The sequence below is a fragment of the Phaseolus vulgaris genome, chromosome 4 (genome assembly GCF_000499845.2).
Source record: "Phaseolus vulgaris cultivar G19833 chromosome 4, P. vulgaris v2.0, whole genome shotgun sequence".
NCBI lineage: Eukaryota > Viridiplantae > Streptophyta > Magnoliopsida > Fabales > Fabaceae > Phaseolus > Phaseolus vulgaris.
Genome location: NC_023756.2, coordinates 43,716,616 through 43,722,615, shown reverse-complemented (window position 1 = coordinate 43,722,615; position 6,000 = coordinate 43,716,616).

Genomic DNA, 6,000 nt, shown 5'->3' with positions numbered 1-6,000 from the left:
TGTTGCAGAATATATGATATGGCTCTGAAAACGTGGATATGCATCAGGTCTGTAAAAAATTTAGTTATGCAGCTTGCCATTGCCAAATACCATCATTTCTATAAGGAGATATATACATGTATCACATTGTTTTTTGTAAGGTCTAAAAGAAACAATGGACTAAAATATCTAATTGAATGGTTTGATTTTTATTTATAGCTGCTCTATAACAGAGAAGGTTAGTCTTCGCTAACTGCTCTAACAGGGCTAATTCTAATGGGATAGAAGAATAGTTTTGGTGTTTTCTTCTTGCACCTGACTCCCCCGTAAGTGACCATTTGACCCTTAAAATATATTTTTTGAATGGTAAAAATACTTTTTGGATTTCACAATTTAGAATACATGATTTTTAAGAAACATTCCATATTATAGAATCTAAAAGCTATTTTTAGAAAATATCTTTTGAATTCTGCAATATGAAATGTATTTTTTTAAGAAACATATTCTAGATTATAAAATTTGAAAAGTATTTATGGAATGAAAAAAACATAAGTAGAATATAGGGCAATTTTGGTATTTTAAGAAGTATGGTTAGTAGAAGAAACTACAGAGGTGTAGGAAGAAAAGACCAATAATTTTTCACATTGAGTTTGCCTATTGAGTTGAGGAACTTGGTTAGCAAATCAACCACTGATTCAAGGCAGAAATGTGAAAATTTCAAAGTAGAATTGGGGTAGGAGAAGGAATGTGCAACTTAGTGAGAAAATTAAAGATTCGTATAAGTTTCAACTTTAGATTTGATAGGAGAATCCAAGTAAACATGAAAAAAACATCAATAAAAGACAAATAGTATTTATAAATGACATACAAGGTAATATGAGAAGGTCGTCATAGATTACTGATGTAACTATGATTGAAAAAGAATCTAATAAAGAATGAGAAAAGGAACTTCAAGAATAAATAAAAAAAGCAAGACAGCAGAAAAGAATAAAAAAGAAGATTCTGTGAAGTTTCAAAGAATTTTCACCATAGGTGGGCTGAAAGAAGTGGAAGAAGATGCAAGAAAACTCTTCAAATTTGTAAACTCTTTATCATAGGATATTTCTTGATCCTCTTTTTCCAAAATTTACTTCGAAATTTGTATATCTAATAGCTTTAACACATTGAACAAAGAACGAATAATGGTTGAACCACCAAGGATGGTGAAGATAAGGACATAGAGGATGGATCTTTATGCTTGAGATTGTGAAATCAATAAATTTTATCAACAACAACAATTCTTTAAAGAAGAACTTCATTTGTTTCTTGAGATTTAACAAAACACATATGAGGATGAAACTCAAAGAAAATGGAGTTATCTTTGGCAAATTGACTAGTGTTTAGTAATAGAAGGAAGATGTAACAAAATGTTACGTTTAAAAGTTATATCTGTAGCAATATGTGATGCAAATGAAGAGGAAACAACACTAATATGTGTAGCAAACCTGTACCATTTTTTATGAAAATTTGATCCGGACCAACAAAATGACTTAATTGTTGAATATTGTGTGGTTCCCTACTCATATGTGCTAAAACACGCTCTCACAAATTTTTTCTGACCTTAAAGCTTTGTAGAAGAATATTATTGTATTCATATAGCAAACTACAAGAGAGTACTTATATTTGTATACATCATAAGACGTTAACACTCTTAAGTGAGCAAACACTTGTGATCTCTATGATCACATCTTTAATCAAGAATGATTAATGTCCAAACAATACTTAGTGAGTTTAGCTGTGATTGGTTATTGATACAACTCAATTAGATAAGGAGATAACCAAGGACACAACATACACTTCACAATTAAGTCAGTCATCTCAGCATCCAAGATAACTGATAACCAAAATTAAAAGGCAAACATGATATCATAAAGATGAATGGAATGGATGATGCAAAAAGAAAGATAAAAAGAGGAAGAGATGAAGAAAGCTTATGGAAGAAGAAGGTTGTCACGCCACTTAGAGAAGGAGGTACTCCAAGATGAGTGGTGAAGGAGCTTTAGGAGATAAGACTCAAGAACTTTAGGGGACAAAGCTCACTAAACACTTAAACAACTTATTTTCTATTCAATTTCAATTGTGTGAAATTTTAGGGTTTCGGGTTAGGGTTTATGGGTGTCATTTGTGAGAAACTTTCTAGAAGGTAGGTCAAAGAAACCCTAAACTTAGAAGAACTTGTCATGAAAGGTGTGCTTGGCACAAGCCCAATTTATGCTAAGTACACCCCAATTTATGGTAAGTGAACCCTACTCTAGCTTATTCTCCTATTTGGACCCCCAAAGTGAGTCCAATTTATTTACATAAACTTATCTTTTAAAAAGACTAGAAGAAAGAACATTTGAGGTTTTGTCCTATGTCTAGTTCTTCTTCTGCTGAGGTCCTTCTGAAGTTTGGTGGGACCTTGTCGGATTGAGAAGCACAGAAAATGAGAGTTTCTTGAAATTCGATCACGAAGCAAATGGTTATAACTTTTGACAGAGAAGTGGAATTGAAAGGCTTGAAAAATGAAAGTTGCTTGAAATCAGACAACAAAGCAAACTGTTATAATTTTTAATACATAAGTAAAAAATGAGACGCATGAAAAATGCAAGTTGTTGGAATTCATGCAACGAATCAAATAGTAATAGCTTTTGATAGAGAAGTCAGATAGAGATGCATAAAAAATGAAAGTGGTTTGAAATTAGGAAAACAAAGCAAACCGTAATAACTTTTTATAGAGAAGTCTCACTGAGACATATAAAAAATGAAAGTTGCTTAAAATCAAAGAACGAAGCAAAACGGTCATAAGTTTTGATTGAGAAGTCAAATTGAGATGTATAAAAAATGAAAAATGCCCTAAATTAGACAACAAAGTAAACATTCATAACTTTGATACAAAAGTCGGATTGAGACACATAGAAAATGAAAGTTTCCTTAACTTCAGCAACAAAGCAAATTGTTATAACTTTTGATAAAGAAGTGAAATTGAGAGACTTAAAAAATTCAAGTTGTTTGGAATCAGGCAATAAAACAAACTGTTATTATTTTTAATATAAAAGTCAAAATTGAGACGCATGAAAAATGCAAGTTGTTGGAATTCATGCAACGAATCAAATAGTAATAGCTTTTGATAGAGAAGTCAGATAGAGATGCATAAAAAATGAAAGTGGTTTGAAATTAGGAAAACAAAGCAAACCGTAATAACTTTTTATAGAGAAGTCTCACTGAGACATATAAAAAATGAAAGTTGTTTAAAATCAAATAACGAAGCAAAACGGTCATAAGTTTTGATTGAGAAGTCAGATTGAGACACATAAAAAATGAAAAATGTCCTAAATTAGACAATAAAGTAAACATTCATAACTGAGATACAAAAGTCGGATTTTGACACATAGAAAATGAAAGTTTCCTGAACTTCAGCAACGAAGCAAAAGGTTATAACTTTTGATAAAGAAGTGAGTTTGAGAGGCTTAAAAAATTCAAGTTGCTTGGAATAGGACAACAAAGCAAACTGTTATAATTTTTAAAATAAAAGTCAAAATTGAGACGCATGAAAAATGCAAGTTGCTGGAATTCAGGAAACGAAGCAAACAAAAATAGCTTTTGATAGAAAAGTCAGATACAAAGGCATAAAAAATGAAATTGGTTTGAAATTAGGCAAACAAAGCATACTATAATAAATTTTTATAGAAAAATCTCATTGAGACACAAAAAATGAAATTTGCTTGAAATCAGAGAATGAAGCAAAACAGTTATAAGTTTTGATTTCGAAGTCAGACTGAGACACATAAAAAAAGAAAACACCTGAAATTAGACAACAAAGTAAGCATTCATTCTTTTGATACAAAAGTCGGATTGATAGACATAGAAAATGAAAATTTCTTGAAATTCGACAACAAAGCAAATGATTATAACTTTAGATAGAGAAGTCAGATAGAAAGACTTAAAAAATGAAAGTTTCTTGAAATCAGACAATGGAGCAAACTGTTATAATATTAATACAGAAGTCAAAATTGAGACACATGAAAAATTCAAGTTGCTAGAATTCAGGAAACGAAGCAAACAGTAATAACTTTTGATAGAGAAGTAGGAGGCATAAAAAATGAAAGTTTTAAATTAGGCAAACAAAACAAACCATAATAACTTTTTATAGAGAAGTCTAACTGAGACACATAAAAAATTAGAGAATGAAGCAAAACGGTCATAAGTTTTGATTGAGAAGTTAGATTGCTACGCCTAAAAAATGAAAAATGTCTGAAATTAGACAACAAAGTAAACATTCATAACTTTTATAGAGAAGTCGAATTGAGACGCATAGAAAATGAAAGTTTCTTGAAATTCGAAGCAAATGGTTATAACTTTTGATAGAGAAGTGAGATTGAGAGCCTGGAAAATAAAACTTGCTTGAAATCGGACAACAAAATTGAGACGCATGAAAAATGCAAGTTGATGGAATTCAGACAACGAAGCAACAAGTAATAGCTTTTGATAGATAAGTTGAATATAGAGGCATAAAAAATGAAAGTGGATTGAAATTAGGCAAACAAAGCAAACCGTTATAACTTTTCATAGAGAAGTCTCATTGAGACACAAAAAATTAAAGTTGCTTGACATCAGAGAATTAAGCAAAATGGTCATATGTTTTGATTGAGAAAGTCATATTGAGACACATAAAAACTGAAAAATCCTGAAATTAGACAACAAAGTAAACATTCATAACTTTTGATAGAGAAGTAAGACTGAGACGCATAGCAAACAAAATATTCTTGAAATTCGACAATGAAGCAAATGGTTATAACTTCAAATAGATAAGAGATATTGTGAGACTTAAAAAATGAAATTTACTTGAAATCATGCAAGGGAGCAAACTGTTATATTTTTTCATGCAGAAATAAAATTTGAGACACATAAAAAATGCAAGTTGTTTGAATTCAGGCAACGAAGCAAACAGTAATAGCTTTTGATAGAGAGGCATAAAAAATGAAAGTGGTTTGAAATTGGGCAAACAAAGCAAACCGTAATAACTTTTTATAGAGAAGTCTCATTGACACACATAAATAATGAATGTTGCTTCAAATCAGGGAATGAAGCAAAACGGTCATAAGTTTGGATAAAGATGTCAGATTGAGAAGCATAAAAAATGAAAAATGATCAAAATTAGACAACAAAGTAAAAATTCATAACTTTTGATAGAGAAGTCGGATTGAGACACATAGAAAATGAAAGTTTTTGAAATTTGAAAATGAGGCAAAAGGTTATAACGTTTGATAGAGAGAATTAAAAAATGAAAGTTGTTTGAAATCAGGCAACAAAACAAACTCTTATAATTTTTAATACACAAGTGAACATTGAAGCGCATGAAAAATGGAAGTTCCTGGAATTCAGGCAACAAAGCAAACAATAATATCTTTTGATAGAGAAGTCAGATAGAGAGGAATAAAAAATGAAAGTGGTTTGAAATTAGGCAAACAAGACAAACTGTAATAACTTTTTAAAGAGAAATCTCATTGAGACACATAAAAAATGAAAGTTGATTGAAATCAGAGAATGAAGCAAAGCGTTCATAAGTTTTTTATTGTGAAGTCAGATTGTGAAGTCAGATTGTGAAGTCAGATTGTGAAGTCAGATTGAGAGGCTGAAAAAATGAAAGATGCCCGAAACTAGAGAACAAAGTAAACATTCATAAATTTTGATAGAGAAGTCAGATCGAGACACATAGAAAATCAAAGTTTCTTCAAATTCGACAACGAAGCAAATGGTATAACTTTTGATAGAGAAGTGTTTGAGAGGCTTAAAAAATGAAAGTTGCTTGAAATCTTGCAACAGAGCAAACTGTTATATTTTTTTATTACAGAAGTTATATTTCAGACGCATAAAAAGTGCAAGCAAGTTGTTGGTATTCAGGAAACGAAGCAATTACTAATAACATTTTATGGGGCACAAAAAATGAAAGTGGTTTGAAATTAGGGAAACAAAGCAAATCGTAATAAAGTGGTTACTCTC